This window comes from Sinohyriopsis cumingii, chromosome 6 (assembly GCF_028554795.1).
Source record: "Sinohyriopsis cumingii isolate HCF-2022 chromosome 6, ASM2855479v2, whole genome shotgun sequence".
NCBI classification, from domain to species: Eukaryota; Metazoa; Mollusca; class Bivalvia; order Unionida; family Unionidae; genus Sinohyriopsis; species Sinohyriopsis cumingii.
The window spans coordinates 50,247,262-50,272,307 of record NC_142966.1 but is presented as its reverse complement, the minus strand read 5'-3'; the positions used below and the strand labels follow the sequence as shown (position 1 = coordinate 50,272,307).

Genomic DNA, 25,046 nt, shown 5'->3' with positions numbered 1-25,046 from the left:
ACAGTATTTATAGCTTGCTAAACAACTCCGTAAAAGATGAAGGCAATGAAGAGTAAGTACTTTTGCTTCTTTAACATGCATCTCACTGAATTACTAAATTGGGTTGTTCCATTTTGTGTACTTTATCATAGCAAATTAGTCTAATGGGTTCTCCCACCAACAATTCTTAATACATCATGTTTGTCTCTGACCCATTTACCTTTTAATCATGTCAATGACAATGAACTGTAAAAGCTGCCCCAAAGCGATGATTTTCCATGAGTATTATTAGTAATTGTTTATTGTTTATGTAGGCTATGGATGTATATCACAGTATCAATCAAGGTCAAACATTTGTTTTCACTAAGATTACTGAATATTGTTTTGTTCAAGGGTTTGGGTTTTGCGTGACACATCATGTTTCAGCATTTGTGTAAATGCATATATATGAGCATTCACACACAAACATTTATAACAGTGCAATTACAATACTTTTCTGAAGTTTCAAGCTGATAAAAGTTCTTCACCAGGGGGAAGAAACAACCTACATTGATAAAACACTAAATACAAAAGCCTAGAGAAATCCTGGACTGCTGCATGCTTGAACAACAGGGTAAAAGAAAACCTCTTTTAACCATGATAATTATATATATATATATATTTATTAGATCCATTAGAAACCTCTCTTCACCTTTTGTCTAAATACTTTTCATATCATTATTGTTAATTATAAATCTATTAAACTTTATCCAAAGTAACAAATGAAACATAAAAATGTACAAGGCAACCGGGCATCTTGTAAAATGTACTACAGATTATCTTGTTTTACAAAGCAATGTTTGAAAGCTTATTTTCTACAAAAAAAACTATCAAATGATAAAAACAAGAAGTTACCTTCAATGTCCAGTTCAAATGAAAATTACTGTTGTAAATGCTGCAGAGTACATATTGGTCAAGGCAGAGTACATATTGGTCAAGCTGCAGGTAAGAGTAGAGTATATTTCACATGACTCAATAAATCACACTACATAACCTTTCTTCCACACATTGCTGCCACACTACATGGATTATACACATCAAATGGCCAAGTGCCACTGACTGTAAACTTTCAACCCTGACATAAAAGGCCAAACCATAATACTCCAAGTGACAATAAAATTGCTACTTGGTAGCCCATAATTACCACACCACTACTGCTGCCCCCCCCCCTTTAAAGCTGTCCCTTTTTACTGCCATCTTATCTGTGATCAGTAACATATCACCTCTTGGCCAAACTATCACCAGATCAAAGTGGTATAACAAGATTTCAGAAGCATAAAACAAGATATTGCATAGTATGGGATAATCTGATGTGTGTCTCTTTATATTCCAGTTCTTACGGCTGATTGGTATCTTTCTTTTAGGCGGCTCATTTCTCTGATGACAAGATATTGGAAGAAATGAAAGATAATTGGTGTTTTCATGTACCATGATGAAAAAGAAAATTCCTATCCTGCACCATAAATAACAAAATTAACTCTGATTCCTGGAGATAAATCTTCCCAGCATTTGAACGTTTGTCCATTTTTGTGTTTTTTTTGACAGAGCAATTTGTAAAATGTTCACTAGTGAAGTTATGAACTGAATTAAGACATGGTGGGGAAGTTTAGCCATTATATTTAATAAGAAAGCAATCTCATGTTAACATTTTTCTGGTGCAATACATTTAACAATCATAAAATGATATGTATAATTAGTTGCAATTGTACATTGCCTTAATTGACACCTGAATAAAATCGGATCATTTAAGTTCCATATTAAGGATTCACAGCAGTAATTGACGGGTTCTGCATGAAAATTCTGAAGGTAAATCAATAGTTATAATGAGAACCTTTAAAAGGTTAATACATTTTTTGACTTTTACAGGTGTGCAAATATTTTAGCTGTTTTAACAAGAGTTAAAGACTGTTTTCAAACATCAGTGGTTAGCCCTCAATGGGTACATTGTGGACTCCAGGGTTAAACCCTATCATTATGGCTGGAACCCTGGAAAGAAACATCCTGCCCTTGCATAAACCCCATTTGCTTGTGTGAAAGAGCAGTTTCAGAAGCGCATGGACTGAAGAAAGGTACAAATTTCCACTGACCACTGACAGTGCCAAAAAACTTACAACAAGAAATTTTTTGTTCTAATATGGATAGTAAATAGAATTGGGAGGACCAAATAAATATCTAGTTGCTACAGAAAACAGAATTGAAGAAAATTCAGTGAAGGTAGTTGGAAAAACAACTATCAGAAACATTTTAAGATTAAAACTAAAATATGACTGTAATACTGGCAATATTGTTGAAACTTTAAAGCAAATATAAACTCAGCTGCACCATTGTCAGCCAGATGGATTAACTATATCCTGTGCAAGATGGAGAAATACTGGGAATGTTTGAAGCAAAATTTACAAAAACAAGTATAATCCTTGTTATTTAATTTTTGATGTGTTTTATTAGTATACATGCACTATGATAATCTCCAGTATTTAAAGCCATATGTTACCTAAAACTATTGGCACATCATTTGGTGTCCAAAAAATCAAAAATTCTTTTTTCAGAATGTTGGGACAAAAATGAATAATCTACACTGGCCAAAATTCATTTTTACTTTCAAATACCTGCATACATGACATAAATATTTCACTTTAAAACTAATGAGCCCTTAGTCAAAACCTGCTGAGTTATCCTTTAATCACAGCTGGATGGTGCAAAAATGTTATTGGATAAAGTTCTCTTGTGTTGTAGATTTTATGATGAAAAAGTCAGTTTTCTACACAAAATTTGTCTTTATGATGCTTTGAAAATTTCAGAAATGAAATTGATTGAAATTTAAGCTATGAATCTGGTCGAAACACAGAATTTAAATTCAGAGGGAGGTAATTTTCTCATAAGTACATAATTAAAAGTGATTTGGATAATTATAAGTGACTGCAGTATGCAGTATGTAATTTAAGAACCTTTATCTCAAAATAATATGATGTTCAAGAAGATCGACAGATAAAACCACAATTTATTTTTAAAAATCTGTACCGTTTATACTCTTTTGTAAGTCCAACTGAAAAAATGGAACAGACCCAGATCTGCTGTTTCATAACGAGCTGAATGATCTGTTTCTATGAAGTCTGTTACTAGTAATAGAAAAACAAACAAGACACCTTGATCTACCAGTGCATTAAGTGATACCAAATTAGGGTCTATGATGTGTGCAGTTGGACTTGACTTACAAGTCAGCATGTACATTATATACCTTTCTGTTATTTTAGAAAGTGACATACTCCAAAAGTCAGTCTTTTAAAGAGGCCAATTAATAACTGAAGAGCTCTTAAATAAAATTGATTTTTAAGTTCTTTAGACTAAAAATACAAATATTAATCTGTTCTTTTATTAAAAATATTAAAAGGTTTTGATAAAGGTAACCTTGCTCTCCTCAATTAGTCATTCAAATGAGCATCTTATAAGTCCCTGTTGGGCTCTATACAATAAATCAAAGTGTTAAGTGAGGGCCAGAAATTAATTTTCAAGGTAATTTTGCCAACGAGTTGGGGTTGAAAGCTATAAAATATTGAAATAATTGACTACCCCTGGGCAAGTATTGTCTAAGTGGATGTCCTTGCAGGACTGGGCAGGACAAAGTCATTTGGTCAACAATGCTTCTTTGATTTTGTAGACTATAGCTGTAAAAAATTGCCAGTGCAAATGGATATTGTTAAATTGGTCACACCCTAAGGTATCTGTTGTCTCTTGCATTGGTCTACGTAAAGAAATCACAAGTACAAAAGATATCCACATTAAGAGACAGACAGATAAATATACATAGGTGAGCACAAAAATACAGATGGACAATGGACAGGAAAGATGTTTCATGAATTTATGGATTGCTACAAAACCAAAAGTTTAATTGCCCAACAAACAATAATTTTTCTGTGGAAATGACAAACACATTTCCTTACTTGGCAAACTTTGCACCAACAAGAAAATCCAAACATTTTTCATGAAACTTCAAAAACTAATGATAATAAAATTGAATGATTTCACAGTACATGCACAGAATGTCAATTACAAATGGAGATCTACAGTAGAATAATGGTTATCCAAACAATGCGAGACAATGAACGGAAACTGCTCAAATAGTTGATCTCACAGATAATAACCAAACAGAAAATAATGAACAAATTTCAAGCAAAGAGAACAATTAATTACTAACAAGCTGTGATATCTGGCATTCTAATAACAAGCAGTTAAGTGAGGATGGATGATAGATCAATCAATCAACAATAAATCAACAGGCAGATCAATCAATCAATTCATCAAATGATAGAGATAGATAAACAGACTGACAGACAGAAAGTTGAGAGGTTACAAATGTAGGTATGTAGGATGATAGAAGCAAAGCTCTTTGAGTATGCAGATACATGAGCGAGGATAATCTGAATTATTGTCAGCTATACATATTATCATTGTCAGCTCTATGGATTGCCAATGCCATCTGTATGGATTGCCAATTCAGCTGTATGGATAGCCAATGCCCAGTTGTACATATTGTCAATGCCAGCTGTATGGATTGCCAATGCCAGCTGTATGGATAGCCAACGCCAGCTGTACATATTGTCAATGCCATCTGTATGGATTGCCAATTCAGCTGTATGGATAGCCAACGCCAGCTGTACATATTGTCAATGCCAGCTGTATGGATTGCCAATGTTAGCTGTACATATTGCCATTGCCAGCTGAACAGATTGCCATTGATAACTGTACAGGTTGCTATTGCCATTTATATGGATTGTCATTGCCTGTTGTACAGATTGCCATTGCCAGGTGTACTTGTTTTTATTGCCAGTTAAAGGAATTACTATTGCCAGTTGTATGGATTGCCATTGCCAGTTGTATAGATTCATAATCAGAGTGACTGTAAAGATTTGACAATTCATTGGAACATACACAGCAATGTCTACTCATTGCCATAGCAATTTTTTAAAAATTTTCTTCTCTTGACAATTGTATCACTTTATTAGAGATATTTTTATTGATAGTGAAATATTAATGAAATTCAAATGATGAACAACAAAGTTATTTAAATGTTGAATTATACAGGTCATATAGTGCAAACTGTCATGTGACTAATTGTTAGGACAGCAGACATTCACAAGCTAAGAACAATAAGATTTATTATGTAATGGATTACACCAGGCTGCTTGGAACAAGATTGGCTGGCAACCCAATCACATTTTGCCTGGAACAATATTGGTCGACGGCCAATTGGAAACTTTGAATAAACAACTGACTGACAGCTGGTGATTACTGAATTGGGGATGCATTAAATGAATGAATTTGAACTACCCCAATCTCAGTATGCAATTTACTGATATCTCATTCCTTTAAAGTTTTAATGATAAATACTCTTGATTGGATTTAACTCTCTCACCCTTTGTAAATTAACATTTAAAACCCTGGCAGAACAAGTTTGGTATCTCTTCTGAAATCAGACCTCCTTAAAATTAAAATCCTAATGTATGGAAAATTGAAGCAATTACACCTAACAAAATTGTTGTTGAGATCTGGGCCATGATAGACCCCTGTCACAACAACTTATCTTCAGCTTTTGTGATAATTTGAACAATACTTTTTATGGAATCAGAAATGTCTAAGCAAAAGGTCACAAACAATCAAGGAAGAAGAGGTTCCAATAAATATGATTTGAAGTACAAATGTTTCATGATTACTTTAAATCACAACTACAATGCTAAAATATGACAAGACATTTCTTAACACATATGCACATAAATATAACTAATTTTAAATTACAACATTCACTTTACACCTCCAAGTGGTGAAACACACAAGGAGTAAAACCGTCATAGACATGTCTTTATTTTCTGTTGACAGCAATGTCCAAATTAGTGTCTCTCAGGTCTCAAGTTTAGATGCTATCTTTCCCCAGCCTATCAGTTCATCTCTAAACCTGTCAATAATGTATGTAACTGTGGTAGATAATTGTCCTAGCTTGAGTCATGGATGTTCATCGCTTGGATTTACAACTGCTTCAAAGGATGTCAACAATGAGAGTTGGCAGGGAGTGAATGCTGTCCATTTGTAAGAATCATAATCACAATTTCATTAAATACACTTAGGACTGCTTCCATTAAACCTTTTGTTCAGGTGTAATGCGTGTGAACATCAAGAAAATCAAATACACAGCTGATAGTAGGTCTGTCTTCCTTGGGGGAAATTAAGTGATAAGTATCTGAATATATAGAAAAACTGAAACAAGCTTGGATTGAATCAATACTACCATATATACTTGCTTATAAGTCAACTGTAGTGTACTCCTACCAAACTGCAGAGAGACACATCTGATGTTGCATTATGTGATGGCAGATGTGGCTTATGCAGTTGCCATTGGATCCAACTTCTAAGTGAGTATATATGGTAACATACTGGTTAAACCACTTACTCAGACCAATACGTGTGATTTATAACTACAACAAAAATGCAAATTAGTAATGAATTTCTGCATAGGGTCAGTCATTACCAGACAGGTGCTTTAATGAAAATAATTTAAAGCCATTTTTCACCATGCCTTCATGATTTCCTTCGCCCATTAAAATGTTTTTCTCAGTAAAATGAAAATCAATTTTAAAATTTAGAAAGTGCATTTTTCACATTGTTCTCTTGTTTTTGGCTATGCCTCATTTGATACTTCAAGAACTGTAAGGCAACAAGAAAAAAGAAAAATAGCTGTATGGACTTCACAAGACTGATGTTAGTATTTAACTGCAGTGTTGTGGTTTTTCTGAGAAGTCAAGGAACATTTTGTGTACCTCTTTCCCTCTATAATGATGAAGATATGGGGATTTGTTAAATTCCAGGTGATATAGGCAGTCTTTGAGTGGAAAATGTCCCATGGCATCACTCAAGGTGCAGCAATTCAATGGCCTGTGTAAAATACTTCAGGAACTTTTAAAAGTAATGAGAAGAAGTTGGATGCTGCACTGATAAAATCAATTTTTTATGGAACTCACACAAAAGATAGCTGTATGGACCTATCTACAAATTGTACATAATAAAAAAAATTTAAGCAAAGAGAATAAAATTAATCAAATTTCAGTTATACTGTTTCAACTGCACAAGCATGATTTTAAGAGAGCAAGTCATTTAATAACACAATGCAAAGCAAAATGTTTCAAGAAGTGAGCTGCAATTCTGAAGCTTCAAAATGTTTTATCTACTCCAATTTTAAAAAAAAAAAAAATTATTACATGAATTCATGTTCAAAATAAAATGGTTCACCAAGCCACATAGCAAAATGTAGATAATGTTCTCATTTGTGTTTTGGTACTGACATTACCAGTATTTTCACTTCACTTTTATTCACTTGAGGCACAGAAAATATTGCTTCTATTTTATTTCAAGCACAGCGACCTTTAACTTTCATGTTGGTTTTAAAAAGATAACATCATTAAAGATAACTCTGTGAAGATTTAAAAATATGGATGTATGAAATAGATATAATATATAAAAATCTCAATCACAGCACAATCTCTTTGTTATATGCAAAATTCAATGAAGAAAATGCATCATAGTTTGATAATATTCCCCTCCCCACTTTTGTAAAAATAAATGTTACTTTTATTTACTAACCTGCATTCAATCTTCAATTCATTTTAATTACAACAACTACACTACAAAAAATAAATAAATTGTGGAGTCTTCTATCTAAAATTGTTTGAAGTGATTGGTTACATGGTGCCAAGTCAAGTGTATGTCAAATTTCACTTTTGGCATCAATGACATTTAAACAATTTAAAATTTAATAATAAAAACCAATCTTTCTGTTATATATGAAAAAATAAATGTAAATTTCATATTTACCTGCACTTATATTTTGCCTTAGAGTAGTTACATTCACCACAGTCCCAAAAATAGTTTCGCTAAATCAGTCCTATGGCTAAGTCTCTAATTTCCCTCTTCAAGAGTCATTAAATTCAACAGCGAATGTGGATTTAACGCTGAATGAAGTAGATTAATCCAGGTGCATTACTATAAAAGTAAGTCCGGTACATGGTTAATGAGACTGAACTATTTAAATGCAAGTGGAAGAATGTCGTAAAGTCCCTGACCTCAACCAAATTAATAGCCAGGTATCCACTGTTGAAAGGTAGCAACATGTGAGGAGTGCTTCTCCAATACTGAGGGCCACTCAAAGATGGCTTCAATAGAAGACGTCATAATACACTTGAGAATGATTGACCACACTGACCAGTGGAAATGGCATGGCAAGTCAATCTCAAATATTATTGTCCAGAATTAATGAACATTTCTGAAGTACTTCCATTTTAGTTTTTAAAAAGAACAAGTGCACACAGTAAAAATCACTGGAGCCAAAACTTTGCAGTCACATCCATATTATACATTTCATTGGTTATCAAAACATTCTTAACAAGATTTTGAAATTGGAGATAATCTGTGCATGGAGTGTTAAAGTTCATGTATTAAATGTTATAGAAAAAAGACTTTTTTTTATCTCATGTGAAAAAAGTAAACAACTAATGGTAAACAACTACAGAAAAAGGTATAGCTGAAACTATTTACTGGAAGATTTTTTAAAAATTTCATATGACAGAAACTATTTTTTTCCCTTAAATTTAATCTGTAATCTTTCACACAGTACCTGTTGTGCACCAAGAAGCAATGGTTACTTGATTTTATTTGGAACAATGCAAATTACAAACTAGATCAAAAACCTGTACAAGCTCAATTTACTATCAATAAACAAGATATTGAATACAAATTCAACAAGAAGATAGCTACCCTTTCTGTTATATATTTACTTTAATTCATGACATAGTCAAAGAATACATAAACATCATTTTCAAGAGAAACCTCTCATGTCCCGCAAATTAATATTCAGTTCCTTTTCTCATCTGTATGTTGATATATTTTACTTCCCTTTAACTTGTCCCACCACCACCACAACCACTTAAACATTCATAATTGTTCCATTCCACAACAAACTCTTTGCATAAATGATGCTAATGTTGGGTTCACACTAAAGAAATGCAATATCAGTTAGTAGCCAAAAACTGTGACAATAACTAAATTTGTATATGTCTTCAAAACATTCTTTTTTATACAATGGAAAGAGATGGAACTGAAATGTTTTCATGGAACACAGATGACCCATCACATGGCCTGCAGTGACCTAAATGCAAACATTAACCAAAGTCTGATAAATGGAGATGAAAGGATGGACAAGGGAAACAGTGTAATACACCACTGTCTTGGTAGGACATAAACAAACTGAAGCCAAAGAGCTTATTTGGCCTTCAAATTTAGTAGCCATCTGGGCAATCAAATTTAGTAGCCTTCTGGGCAATCAAATTTAGTAGCCATCTGGGCAATCAAATTCAGTAGCAATCAGGGCAAAACAACAGCCAATGGATAGTGTGGTACCCACTAATTGGGACAGAACAACAACTTTTTAGAATACATCAGTCTCTGATTAGGATGAGGTTATTCCTAATCTTTTGTGACATAGGTACTTAGTCCTGTCAATAAATTGTAATTTTTTTTATAAATCTAACAAGTCCGTTCAATTCCCATGACCCTTAACTCTTACCACAAAATAATATAGAACTTCATACATTATGTATACAGATTTTGCATTTACATGTTAATGTTGACACAATGACATATTCCCGTGAAAGACAGGCCCAACCCTAAATACATCACCCTGCAAAAGACAAATAACACATTCAAAACACTAATGGAGAATCTTAATGCACTAATAAATCATTTGTATTTTCTCCCACTTTTTAAATATGAACACAGCGATTTATGGTTGTGACTCATTGTATATAACACAGGCCAGTTAACATAACTAAATTCTACTCTAGGTTGGAAAAAACAAATTCAGTTAACTTTCTTTAAAAACCATATAGAAGTTTTCATGTTTTTATTAACAAATGATAGAGTTTTGTTTAGCTTTTGCACTTGTTGTCTATAATTTCTATACTTCAATAATTTATGTTCTTTTGGCAAAAAGCATTCACTCTCTGATCAGCTTACATGCATCTAAATAAATGATATCATGTATCACATTCCATGAAGCTTCCATTACTTCCAATCTCAAATTGATTTTAAAAAATCCAACACTTTCTCAAGAAATAAACAATGTTCCCTTTGTCATTAAAAGTTTTTAAAGTTAAAAACATTTTTAAAATGAAAGGAGAATATTTTTTAATGAATTCAGATGGACAGCTTCAAACTCAAGTTTAAAGTCACGTTAGAGGATCATGAAGTACATGTACCCCATAGTTTTGCCAATTTCTGCTTGATTAAATCAACAGATCCTTCTATTGTATATACTGGCTCATCAGTCCACTTCAAACTGTACAAACCCAGATCTGCCATCACATAATTCACCAGCAGATCTGGATCTATGCAGTCTGTTTTGAGCAATGAATAAAGCAAACAACACAGACCATGATCTCCCAGAGCATTTTTCAACAGTAGATCAGGGTCTATGTTGTTTCCAGTTGTATTTGATCATAAGCAAGTATATATAGAAAATGCTGATGGCTTCTGTGAATTGCTTCAGTTAGTCAATTTCATTCCAGACATGAATTCTACAATTGTTAATAAAAAAAACACCAGGAGCAAACATTTTCTATACCTGGTACATTTTATAAATACATGTTTTTAACAATTATAGCAATTCCATCAATATACCATATGTACTTGCTTATACCATATGTATGTCCCCCTCCCCACATAATGACAAGTTTTCATATAAATCTAAATACATCAGGAATCTATTAGAACTTGGTTTAAAGCTGGAACTTGTGAACTTAAATTGCAAGCACTTCAATCTGTGCAGTCCTCCATTCTACACAGCTTATTTACATTGAAATTAAAAAATGACCATCTTAATTTTGCCCAACACACACACACACACGCACGCACGCACCCACCCACCCACCCACCCACACACACACACACACACACACACACACACACACACACACACACACACACACACATGTACCCCCCCACACACACACAAAGCATATTGTTTTTCTACTTTCTTTTGATAATTATCACCAGTTTTTCTTGCTCCTAACACCATCACTATAGCACTAGGACTCCAAAAAATTATGTATAAATTTTATTTAACTGCCAATTTCTTTTTCAATATTGACCAAATAATCAGAATGTACTTCTACTGGCTGATGAATGATTGTACCATACAAACTGACCACAAAAGTTGCTGAATTAGTGACACGGTCACCTGACCACACAACAAGGTAACTTCAGAAATACAAGTCCTTGTATTATTGTATTTCCTCCACAAGGTGAAGTCCCTGCAACTAAATTAAATCCGTTTTCAATTACCAGATTTGACAAAGTCTTGTGAAGAGGGCAAAGATTACATAAACATGAACCATGTCAACCTTGAAACTGACCATACTCCTACTTCGAATTTCAGAAGGACAGGAAAATTCATGGCAATGTGGTTCTTAAATTTCACTCAAATAGAAACACTGTACTTTTGAGAACAAACAGATCTTCTGTTGGGCAGAGACAATGTCTGAATTGTTTCTTATCACAAAACTCAGTCAAAAAAATAGAAAATGTTGAGACAAAAACTGCAATTAGCACTTTGATCTTCCAAACAGGGCAATGACCACTATGTTGGAAGGTAAAATGCAATGTTTAAAACTTACTATTTTAAATGATAGACCCATTGCTTCATGTTAAATCACAGTTCAATCTAGACAAACAAACAGAAAATAAAATCAATCTGCAAGATATCTAATTATTGGGATTAAAAGATTACCTCAATGTCAAGAAGGTTTAATCACATGCAGCAACCACCTATGGTCTTCCTGGATAATTCTCTTGACCAAGAACACTGGAAAAAAAAAAGTCATAATCCTTGACTCTACTGGCATGGGTGGAATTCTGCTATATAATTATGCTGAGGATCATGTACAGAAAGATGCCCTTTTTTCATAGTGATGTGACAGTGTGACACAGAGCTCCATCTGCATTGCACTAATTGGTCCTTATATTTTCACACTGTCCAATGTGTAACAAGTACCTGATGAGTAATTGCTGGGAAAAAACATCATCTGCTTTATATGTATTTGTCATGGAAATCTAGGTTATAAGTATACCAATTACTTTGTATCCACATATACTGTGACCCTCTTCACCACCAACCATATTAATTTCACAACTGATGAAAATGACACCAAAACTATGGTTCACAATCCAATGAGTTGACTTCTATCATTTCAGATTTCTATAAGCATATCAGATAAAGCATTGTTTTTGACAACACTGGTGTTTCCGGGAGTGGATTAAATACAACTATTAGCAGAGAGCTCTACGTGACTCACAATGCCTAATTGTCCAGGGATAACAGATTAACTACATGAATGCATGTTTCCCATGTGAAGAACACCTGGGAAAAGGATGAGGATGGACAATGATTTTCAGATATTTTTTTGTTTAGTTTACTGAGAAACATCTAAGGTTCAGCTTTCTTTTTTTAATTCATTCCAATAATGTAAATAGAAGAATCCAAATTTGCAGCTGATTCCAGAAGTGAAATTTTTTTTGTTGGAAATGTTCCCTCCATTTGTCAAAAAGAGGATTTTTAGTGCCTATAGGAGTGATGTTATAAAGAGAAACGTATGGCTTGATAATTATGCATTCTGTTGATTTCTTGCATTTCCTTAGATGTGAATTCTGCAACATGGCATTCAAGAATATATTGTCCATTAACTGAAACTTCTTAAGGTAGTCAGGACATGCAGCTTTATGATAACTTGAAACTTTTTTGACCAAAAAATTAATTGAATACTGATCGACTTGATATAAAACTACAATATACAAGATATATTCCTTTATAAAGCAGTCTCGCTAAAATGTGGTATACTTTACAGCTACCATGGACAGTGTTATAATGAGAAATAATGAGAATTGTGTCCTGTACTTCACAATAAGGCAGTCTCACTATAGGCGGTATACTATATGACTCCCATGGAGAATATAATGAGTACTGGATTGTATATTTCATTATAAGGTGGTATACTCTATGGTTCCCATGGAGAGCATTATAATGAGGGAATACTGTATCATGTACTTGATTATAATGCAGTTTCATTATAGGCTGTATACTCTTTGGTTTGCATGGACAGCATTATAATGAGGGAGTACTAAAGAATATTATGAAGATCATATTAGGGAATGACATCTGCTAAAGTAAATAAGTAAAGACAATGGCCCAGTCCCTGAAAAATGACCTTAAAGCAAAACACAATCAATGTTTGAAAGATGGACAGATCATTTATTGATTGGCCGACACAGGCGACATAATATGCAGTACCAATGTCATGGTGGTCATAGAGAATCAAACTAATAAAATTATAAGAATCTCTAAATTAGTATATACAAAGTAAAATCAAAGAAATAATAAACTAGAGAAAATTAAAATTTAAAAAAGATAAAAATATTAATGTTCCAGACATATATAGCTGCCTTATGCAATCCTGATGATTTTATCCATGTTCTGGAAAATATGATTATGCTTAGTGTAATGTCTCTCAATGATTACACTTGCTTGCAAATATATTCATCTGTTAAAAATGTCAACAATGAGCTAAATCAGAAAAATGAATATTGACCTTAATCTTGGTAATCAATGGATGTATGGAGAGACCTAAAGACACACAAACACGCCAAAGCGATCACTATGTCAAGTTTTTGCCAAAGTGGACTAACAAAAATTACAGACAAATGTCCTGAAATAGTGCCATAAATAATGTCATTAAATTATATATGGAAGACTGGCTAGAGCAGATGGCAACAATACACCACCTATTGGCACATGCTAAGTTTTTATAATGCCATTAATGTACAATCAAAGGATGAGTAATTAAAATTATGATAATTAAATATGGTACTGATATTTTGCTTTTGGCTTGCTCAATTTAGCATAATGATGTTATTTTCTTGTTTTAATTTAATTAAATCTCTCCCAGGACAGGTGTCTTGCTGAAGACCTTCCTAATCAAATAACATAGTTATTCAGTACTGTATTCATTACATTGAAACTTAGAGGATTTGAGTAAACAAATGACTACCAGTCTTTTTAAGTTTACTAAACAGTCTGATATTCCCCTTATCTGGTTGACTAATCTCAATCAATCTAACATAAGGAAGATGATATATTGCATGTAAATAGATAAACAAACAGCATTTTTCTGGTTGTGATTTTCAATAGAGATACAGATAACCTTTCCAATTAGTTCTGCTATTATCTTTCCAGGGGCATGACCCTAAATGATTTACCCACAGGATTCATACAAATAAAAACACATTAGCTCCAGTAGGTCTACTCAATGTACAAAATCTTCCCTCTGGCCATGCTGGGACACTGAAAAACTTATTTTTTCTGAAAAATAAGACTAGCTGAAAACTAACACCACCACAGAACAAAGATCGGCCAGGTAAAGTTTTCAGATAAATTCTTTTTAAGTCAGCCTGTACAGAGGCTGAGTCCACATACAGTATCAGAGTACAGATAACCACAGCACACAACACAGATGGAGTTACAATAACACAGAAATCTGGAGTCGAAAGCTCACAAAGTTTCATGATGGAGAATCGTTGTAACAATGTCCAACAACAATAGATGCTGGTCAAATGTCTTATTTTCATGCAATAGGAACATTTCCCAATGAACAATTTTATAGTCTTTAGAAACATCACACATATGAAATTAAAATAACTTTAATCATCTTTAATTTGAGAAATATGAAACCCCAGCCTGACCGTAGGATTTGGTATTTCTATACAGTGGGTCACCTGCTATTAAAATAAAATATTGGTCTCGTGAGAAATATCTTATAAGCAGTGCTACCTTCTTTGGGCAAATTTGTTTACTCTTTTTTCTTCTCTGATACGTTTTGTCAAAGTAAGATCATACTATACAGTCAACATGTAAATCTGCAAGTCATCAACTCCATTTTGCACACAATGGTGAGAAACATTCCAATCCATCTAGTGTACGGCAATAAATTTGTTTACAGGAATAAATTTTGTTTACAGGCATAAATTTGTTTACAGGAATATAGTTTTGAGTTAATTTAACTATGACTTTGAAAGCATGTAAGTATTTTTGGGGATACAAAAACAAAGATAAGAATCATTTATTATATCACTTATCGATGCTTCCCAATAAGGTCAATAGCAGATGATATTCTGCCCATTTTACCTGGACGATGGGCAGCCTGGCAGTTTCTCCTATATGTCAAAATCAACTTTTTATAAATTACTAGTATAGATACTAATAGAAAGCCTGAGTTGTATTCTGTTTATGTATGTATGTTTTATTTTTAACAGTATCTTGAAATTCAGTAAATTTATTTCAGCTTCCTAACACCATATAAACTCGACAGTAAATCTGCCAGCATACCACAAATATGGTTGCTGACGATGTCACTCTAGATCTATCTATTCGATGAAAACAATTTTGATTAATTAAGTAGCAGAAGCTGAATTCACAAAAATGTCAAGCTCTAAAATATTATATTTCCAAACTTTAGGGATTATATTTTATCATCCAGAATGGACAGGACTCTAAACACGGCATATATACTTGCTTATAAGTTAAATCCAACTTGCAAACAACATAGATCCTGATTTGATATCACATAATGGGTCTATGTTGTTTGTTCTGCTGAATGCTCCAAACTGCACAGAGCTAGATCTGCCAGTTTATGATGATCCAGCAGATCTGAATCTGTGAAGTTTGCTTGACTTGACTTAAAGGTATGTATCAATGATACAATGGTATAAAATATTTATTTATTAAAATGCTTCCAATTCTGAAGCCTTCAGCCTGAGGATGAAACCATCTATTTTTGAAACTCAAGTCTGAATTGAGGTTTGAAAGAGGAACATGATTTCAATATATTCTTATGATGAGTCATGAGGTGTAAGTTGAATAAACATTTCAAGTTGCATTTTTGTTTGAACTGGCACATCTCATTATCTGATGGATATAATTTCTTTACCTAACAGTAAATTTCACACACTAATTTTAGCAGACCACAAATGGAGAGGTATTTCCAAAGCCAGAGTGGAAACCATCTGTTTCTGCTGGTTGAAGTGAAATGTGTTCCATCATCACTAGAGAAATCAGATGACACTAACAATCAGGATACCAGTCAAGTTTTGGAAGGACAAGAAATTAACCTCTTGAATGCCACATAATACACTGCCAATAAGGTTAGTAAGTGTGTTAGCAGAATATGTTTTGTTTTACATCTTGGTGTCATCATCATATATACTTACAGTATGCCATACATTTGGTGTCATAATCATGTATATTTACAGTATGCCATACACTTGGTGTTATAATTATGTATATTTACAGTATGTCATATAATTGGTAACATAATCATGCATATTTAAATTATGCCATACACTTGGTGCAATAATTATATACTTCTAAAGTATGCCATACACTTAGTATCATAATCATGTATATTTACAATATGTCATATACTTGATATCATGATCATACTTATTTACAGTATGCCATACACTTGGTATCATGATATGTATATTTGCAATATGCCATACCCTTGTTGTCCCGATCATGTATAATTATAGTTGTAAAATTCATTTATATATCACATGAATTAGACAACAATAACTGAAACAGAAGTTTATCCCCCCCCCCGCCAAAAAGTTACAGTCCCAGACTGGCACAACAGACTTTACATGAAACTAACAGCAACCAAGAATAGCAAATTTTCTTCCACTTTATGCCTTTTATCCAATCATTATTATTTTTTTTATTATTATTATTATTATTATTATTATTATTATTATTATTATTATTATTCTAATAGGTGAGATACAACAGTCTGGCAGTTACGTGGAACTGAGGGGTTTACAAACACAATATAGTTGGGTTATCTGATTTTGACAAGATGTGAACTATTATGACTGCCTGAATAGGGTCTCTTCAACCTCCCACTGATCTGCTGATATGTGCAGTCAACCTGAACATCCATGGTGCCAGTAATTTTCACTTTAACTAATCCCAGGCAAAGAATCCTCATAAAATTGTAAATGATTAAAGACCAAAATGAGAAGGTAATTATCACTGATCATATCAGCATAATTACAACTCTATGTGGTAAGCCTTTGGGCTAATTATTTTTAACAGAAACTGTCAAACTTTGTTCTTTATCCAAATAGATTGGTGTTAAATCTTTGCATAACATGGTACATGCAATATGAGGAAAAATACTCCAGAATTTTGAACCATCTCACAGTCTCGTGTGCTATGTTTCATTTCTTTAAGAATAATACATTCTTTATCTTAAAGATTTTTCAAAGCTGTATTTTCAATCAAAAAGACCATACCCTACAAATATTTCTTTAAAAATTATTTGCATGTTTGAATATATCTGTAGATGTAATGTGACATTTCAGGCATACATACAAACTGTAACTTCTTGATACATTTTAAAGTAAACACATAGACAATTTATTTTGCATTTCATAATAATGCATGTGAATGATTGAGGGGTGGGGGTCAAAAGTCACAGACTCTTTTGTCAGATCTCACTGACTGATACTCTATAAACATCACAGATATTTAAGATGATCTTGTTCTTAACATTGGAGCTAATGGACCCTGAGACAAGGTCCAAATGTGGGTCCTCCTTATCAGCCTGAAAGAAGGCATGGCACATTATGATACTGACATCAGGGGCATGACAGATTATGATGCTGACAAATTCAAACAGGGATCCTTCTGTATCAGTCACAAAGATAGTATGGCACAGTATGATACATGTACTGACAGCATGGGTATGGCACATTATGATAATGACAGCAGCTGCATGACAAATTATTATGCTGACAAATTCCAAACAGGGATCCTACTGTATCAGACACAGAGAAAGTATGGCACATTATGATACATGTACTGACAGCAGGGGTATGGCACATTATGATACTAACAGCAGGGGCATGACAGACCATGATGCTGACAAATTCCAAACAGGGATCCTTCTGTATCAGCCACAGAGAGGGTATGGCACATTATGATACATGCACTGACTGCAGAGGTAAGGCACATTATGATACTAACAGTATGGATATGACATTATAACAGACAGAGTTCAACTAAGAATACTTCTGTATCAGCCATAGTGAGGGTATGGCACAACATTACATGTGCTGACTGCAGAGGTATGTCACATTATGATAATGACAGCACGGATATTACATGTTATAATACTGACATAGTCCAACTAAGGATCTTTCTCTACCAGCAACAGTGAGGATATGGCACATAACATTACATATACTGACTGCAGAGGTATGGCACATTATGACACTGACAGCATGGATATTACATGTTATAATACTGACATAGTCCAACTAGGGATCCTTCTGTTTCAGCCACAGTGAAGGTATGTCACATTATGATACTGTCATAAAGTTAAAGGATAGATGAAATAATGATCAAATATTACATGTCAAACTACAACTTAACAAACAGGTAATTACAAATTCCCAACTGAAGGTAAATGTTGAGGATGATACTGGATTTGATGAAGCATGTTTCACTTAGTTTTTACACATTCAAATTACCTACTGACACATTTAAATTCAACTAGTATGGAAATTCAAATTGGATTTAAATATTTGATGGGAGCAGAATGCAACATCAACATTCTTATTTGACTTGAAAGCCTAAAACAGCTTAGAAGTTTTGTCTCCTTGTCATTGTTCCCTACAGTTACATATACTTACCGGTACATAACAAGTGCTAATATTGCTAAAATCAAATGTAAGCATAAATTAATTCTCTTATAAACTGGCATTCAAAGATAATTGAATTTTGATAAGCACTTGCTTTGCACTTGTGCTGTTTCAAATGAATTAACTCCTCTATTTCAAATTGACATGTGTTCTCCACATATTGGACAGAAACTTTTTTGTTTCTCTTCAGTTCATGGTGACCTTGACCTTTTGACCCCAAATTCCATAGCATTTTTAATTAGCCCAAGTGCAAGATATCTACATTGTTTGGTGGACACACATACTGTAGAAATGAAATTAGTGTGCAACTAGAAAAAAGTTAATGGAGAGATGGACAAAGTCATATCATAATATGGTCTGCAAAAATTGCAGACATATACAAATTAAAATTGCTAACCTCACAAAGTTTGTATCAACTAACAGTGAAATATAACTTCAATTAGGAAAAATACATGGCCTACTATTGAGATATTATGTCAGGTCAAAAGGAAGAAAAGTGCAAAGCAGACGAAGACAGTCCAACCATTAATCAGATATGGTTTATTATAAAAATGATCCATAATCCAACATGTATACAGCTGCTTTTTAATCTAACTTGTTTTAAAATGATTTTCTGGTGATGACCATCTTTTATAAAACTCCAATTAGAAAATGCAGATTCCTCATGTATTTGGGAAATAGCAATGGCCCAGGTGTTTAGAAAATGGCAAATCCCAAAGTTTTGAGAAAATAGCAATGTCCCAGGTGTTTAGAAAAAAGCAATGGCCCATGTTTTGGGAAAATAGCAATTTTTCCAGGTGTTTAGAAAATGGCAATTACCAATGTTTTGGGAAAATATCAATGCCCCAGGTACTTAGAAAAGAGCAATGGCCCAAGTTTTGGGAAAACTGTAATGGCCCAGGAGTTTAGAAAATAGCAATGGCCCTAGTTAGGGGAAAATGCAATGGTCCACGTGTTTAGAAAAGAGCAATTGCCCATATGTTGGAAAAATGGCCATGCTGCACATTTAAAAAATGGCAATTCCCATGTTTTGGGGAAAAAGCAATGGCCCACATGTTGGGAAAATGGCAATGCTGCATTTGTTTAGAACATGACAAAGTTTGTACCCATTTTAAGGATATTTTCTCTTCAGTACAAACAGAAATGAAAAGAAAACTGCACAGCAAAGTTTGCTGAAACAATTAAAAGAATCTCAGTGCTACCACCATTGGTAAATATAACCTTTCTCACACATCATAAATGCGTGTTTCCAACTTAGGAAAACAATATTACACAATCTAATTAAAACATATCTAGCCATGAATACACATGCAAGATATTGTACCCTATGAAGCGAGGTTATTACTTCTATGTAAAGGCAGGAATCCATTCGTGTACAATACGATGTGGACAAAAAAAAAGTATTAATCCCATTTGATATTCTCATCCAGTCAAATAAATTCTTCTTCTTCAGTTCTGAGTTGCCTCAATGGTGAAGCGTCTTCTTAATAAGGTTAAAAAATACATTATAACTTTGCTGAGAAAAAGAAGTAGCCTATTCCGAATTCAATCAAAATAAATCAATTCTGCCATTTGTTTTTGGTAACTGGAAAAGACATATCTAACAAGAAAGTGAAATACTTCAACAACAAGCTTAAGTAGAGAGAAAGAAAAAAACAATACTGAATTTAATCTTGGATGTGGATGATAGTACATACAAATTGACAAACACAGATGTATACATACATATGAACATCAAAGCGATTGATATGTTGGGCTTTTGCCAATGTGGGACTGATAAAGAAAGCAAAGGAGAAGAGAACAATAAAGTAATGCATTTGGCACTAAATAAACCATTGTGCCCTCATACAAGATTTACTTATATACTGTCAATGCCTTCAGCAAAACGAAGTAAATGAGTTGGATTGATAAATTGATAAACAAAACCATAGCAAATATATCTTCATCACTTCTGTAATTACTAATGTTCCAGGTCATTAATTCCTAGTTTTCTTGGCAAGGTCATAAATTGCTGCCCCTTTTGGCACTTTGCACACAAAAAATACACTACAGTTGTTATAGAGCACTTTTCTACGTATACACTTGTACCATATATGCAGAGAGTATACTCATATCATTTGTAGCTAATATTTACACTGTCTACAAAATCAATATCTTAAAATATTATTCATATATAATGCACCACTCAATCACCATAATGCCAATCATTATAACAGCTCATGTTTTATGGTGGTCTCACCCATGATAATGCCCAGCATTACAACAGTTTCTGTTATTGGTGGTCTCCTGACAATGCCCAGTATTACAACAGTTTATGTTACTGGTGGTCTCACCATAATGCCCAGCATTATAACAATTCCTGTTTTAAGGCAGTCTCACTATAATGTCCTTCATTATAACAGCCCATTTTAAAATAGGGTATAGTTATATTGATACCATTTCATCGTAAGGTAGTAAAATTATATATGTCATAAACATCATTTTAAGGCAAGCTCAGTGCAAGACCCTTCATCACTGCACAGTTCCTGACAGATGGACATGGGTAAATATTACACACTCCAGCCATCATCATATTCAGACATAAAGAGAAATATCCAGTATGCAATAAGCTATTAAAGACAGTCAAAAATAAACAATATTTCCTTCAAGATACCATAAAATGCTGTAAACATGTATCTTACTTAGCCTGGCAGCCAAGTGCCCTGTTTTTAACATAAGATAGGGACATTCTGATGTATACTGATGTGCTTTTAACAACAATTAAGACAAGTTTGTTAAACAGCATCATTCAAGCATGAGTTGTAAAGTTTTATATTTACTGGAAAGTAAAGTTAATTTTTGTTGTGGGGGGGTCTTTCTTTAGGTTTATATTCATGTATTCTAAAGTCTCACATGAAAAGATATTACCTTAAATAATCAACTGTAACAAATAAAGCACTCCTCTACACTGGAACAAATAAAGCACTCATCTACACTGTAACAAATAAAGCAGTCCTCTACAATGTAACAAATAAAGCACTCCTCTAAACTGTAACAAATAAAGCACTCCCTGACCCTTTAACAAATAAAGCACTCCTCAACAATGTAACGAATAAAGCACTCCCCTACACTTTAACAAATAAAGCACTGCTCTACACTGTAACAAATAAAGCACTCCTCTACAATGTAACAAATAAAGCACTCCTCTAAACTGTAACAAATAAAGCACTCCCTGACACTTTAACAAATAAAGCACTCCTCAACAATGTAACGAATAAAGCACTCCCCTACACTTTAACAAATAAAGCACTGCTCTACACTGTAACAAATAAAGCACTCCCTGACACTTTAACAAATAAAGCACTCCTCAACAATGTAACGAATAAAGCACTCCCCTACACATAAACAAATAAAGCACTCCTCAACAATGTAACGAGTAAAGCACTCCCCTACACTTTAACAAATAAAGCACTGCTCTACACTGTAACAAATAAAGCACTCCTCTACAATGTAACAAATAAAGCACTCCTCTACAATGTAACAAATAAAGCACTCCCTGACACTTTAACAAATAAAGCACTCCTCAACAATGTAACGAATAAAGCACTCCCCTACACTTTAACAAATAAAGCACTCCTCAACAATGTAACGAGTAAAGCACTCCCCTACACTTCAACAAATAAAGCACTGCTCTACACTGTAACAAATAAAGCACTCCTCTACAATGTAACAAATAAAGCACTCCCCAACACTTTAACAAATAAAACATTCCTCTACAGTGTAACAAATAAAGCACTCCTCTAAACTGTAACAAATAAAGCACTCCTCTACACTGTAACAAATAAAAGCACTCCCCAACACTTTAACAAATAAAACATTCCTCTACAGTGTAACAAATAAAGCACTCCTCTAAACTGTAACAAATAAAGCACTCCTCTACACTGTGACAAATAAAGCACTCCCCTACACTTTAACAAATAAAGCACTTCTCTACACTGTAACAAATAAAGCACTCCTCCACACTGTTTATGAATGCTCTAGAACTGTAATTTTTATGGGCAAATGAACCTCTACAAAAACCGTTTTCCAACACTGAAGAGCTATATGTAACCTACAACAAAGCATATTTTTTCTCAAGTCTCTGGCAAATAGAAAGACAGAACTGCAGTGAATAAGAAATTTCAAGCAGTGATGCAAAGATCAAAAGCAAGATGCCTGAATAATTGTTGGACAAACTAAGAAAATACTTCTTTAATTAACAAAATAGGAATTATACTAACAAAATCATGTCAAAGTTAATAAATGAATTTGTACATGAAAGATATTTTAGATTGAAACTATTAGAATAGAAGGAATTTTGCTTAATAAATTTAGGACTAAATGAATGTAACCTAAATACATAAGATGTTACAATGTTTGGAAGATGAAATTACAATGAAAAATTAGCAAAGGTGAATATAGTGATACACATACAGGTCTTGATGGATTTATTGTGCTTATAAGAACAATATTTCAAGATAGTGATACATGTACTTATATTAAGATCTATAAATTATATATATGCACCTTTGTCACTGTCAATTACTCAGTAACAGTGTATATCATAAAATGCATGCCAAACCTAAATAACACTTTCTGAAGAGTGTATTACCAATTGCATTACTGAATGCAATTTATAAGATGGCATCACATTGTATAGGAAATAAAATAAAAAGTGTTTTGGATAATTCAGTACATGACGATCAAGGAAAGATTTATTTCAGGAATTTATTGTGCAAAACATTAGAATAATGCCTTGCATTTTATTTCAAACAAGAAAAAAGTTATTATCATGGATCTCATTTTATCTTGAGTTTAACATTATTTCAGCACTGCACATTTTGTGCTAAATTTTAAATTTAGTTTCTAAGTTTAGAAAGAAAAATCACATTGAACAGAAGTTAATAATTGACAATTGTTTGGAAAATCAAAGTTCAGAACTGATGGAAAGAACTCAAACTAGTTACAATGTATTCAATACTGCACAACCTCACCACAGGTTTCAACACATTTTATTGCCACTGAGAAAACCTACACAAGGCAAAATGGATCAGAGACAATTTGTCCAACTTGCTGGTTCCACTCCATTACAAATGTATACGCATGTAGTCAAGAGGCATATACATGTACAATCCAATTAATAACATGTGCAATATACATGTACAATCCAATTATTAACATGCACAATATATGTGTATAACCCAATTATTAACTTATACATGACTACTGTGAACATTGTCTCTAACCACAATGATGTCATACTCAGAGAAACAAACAGTCTCAATGACATAATGATTTACCATCAGTACAAGAACACTACCACAACTATGATGCTGCTGAACCTAAAGATGAAAGGCTTCAACTATGATCTTTACCCTCTCTTTTCCCATCAAAGTTATTCCTATTTAATATTCAGCATGGACAATCGCATCACTGAGATGTGACTTTATAAAACCAAAAAAAAACCAGTGGTAAAGTCATACTTTTGTCTACCAAGCTTGACAACCCTTCTAGCTAGAAGTAATAACTGTCATTTGCTTGCAGACCAAGGGTTAGAATGGGCTCAGAGCTGTCACATATCCATAAACTAGTCAAGTACACAATTGGGGGTCAGGTCAGTTTTCAGCAGGGGAAAACATCCACAAATTTTCTGTCTTGTCTTGGTCATGGCTTGAGTGATGAAAATCTCATACTTGGACATGTTAACACCGTCAAGTGACTGGTATTGCAAATTGTGGGAATACACACACACACATGCTTTTGTTATGCTGAAAAACAGATTTGAGTGCTTCTGAAAACATGAACAGAAATGTATTTCTGTCTTGACAAATGACAAAAGGCTCTTTGTTAAATATATAGAGCATATTCCAGATATGTGCAAGTTTACTGCATATGTAAATATTTCAGCTAATCCTTGTCCAGTAGGGAACTAAAACATTTTTTTTCTGCTCATAAGGAATGAAGATAAAATATATATTTGTGAAAAAATTACCAAGTTTATTCCATTAAATGAAACACCCATCAGTTTTCATTACCCATATGATATCTTTGTTTTTATTAAATGATATCAAAATTATAAACAAAGTTATCTATAAATTGTTTATATATTGCTGGAGAATAATTTTATATCACTGTAATAAGTTAATTAATGAAACAGAATCAAT

The 25,046-nt window shown here is 33.4% G+C and overlaps 1 protein-coding gene across 4 annotated transcripts in view; it reads right to left on the bottom strand.

The window, feature by feature from the left end:
• Positions 1-25,046, bottom strand: part of LOC149796906 (protocadherin-11 X-linked-like) — a 109,074-nt gene that overhangs the window by 56,946 nt on the left and 27,082 nt on the right. For 3 of the 4 annotated variants that reach the window (XM_089961583.1, XM_089961580.1, XM_089961578.1), the window contains exon 3: positions 11,843-11,917. The gene's annotated coding sequence lies outside the window, so the exon portion shown is untranslated. Of the gene's footprint in view, positions 1-11,842; positions 12,063-25,046 lie in introns of those variants that run through there. The other variant, XM_089961581.1, reaches the window with a different exon arrangement.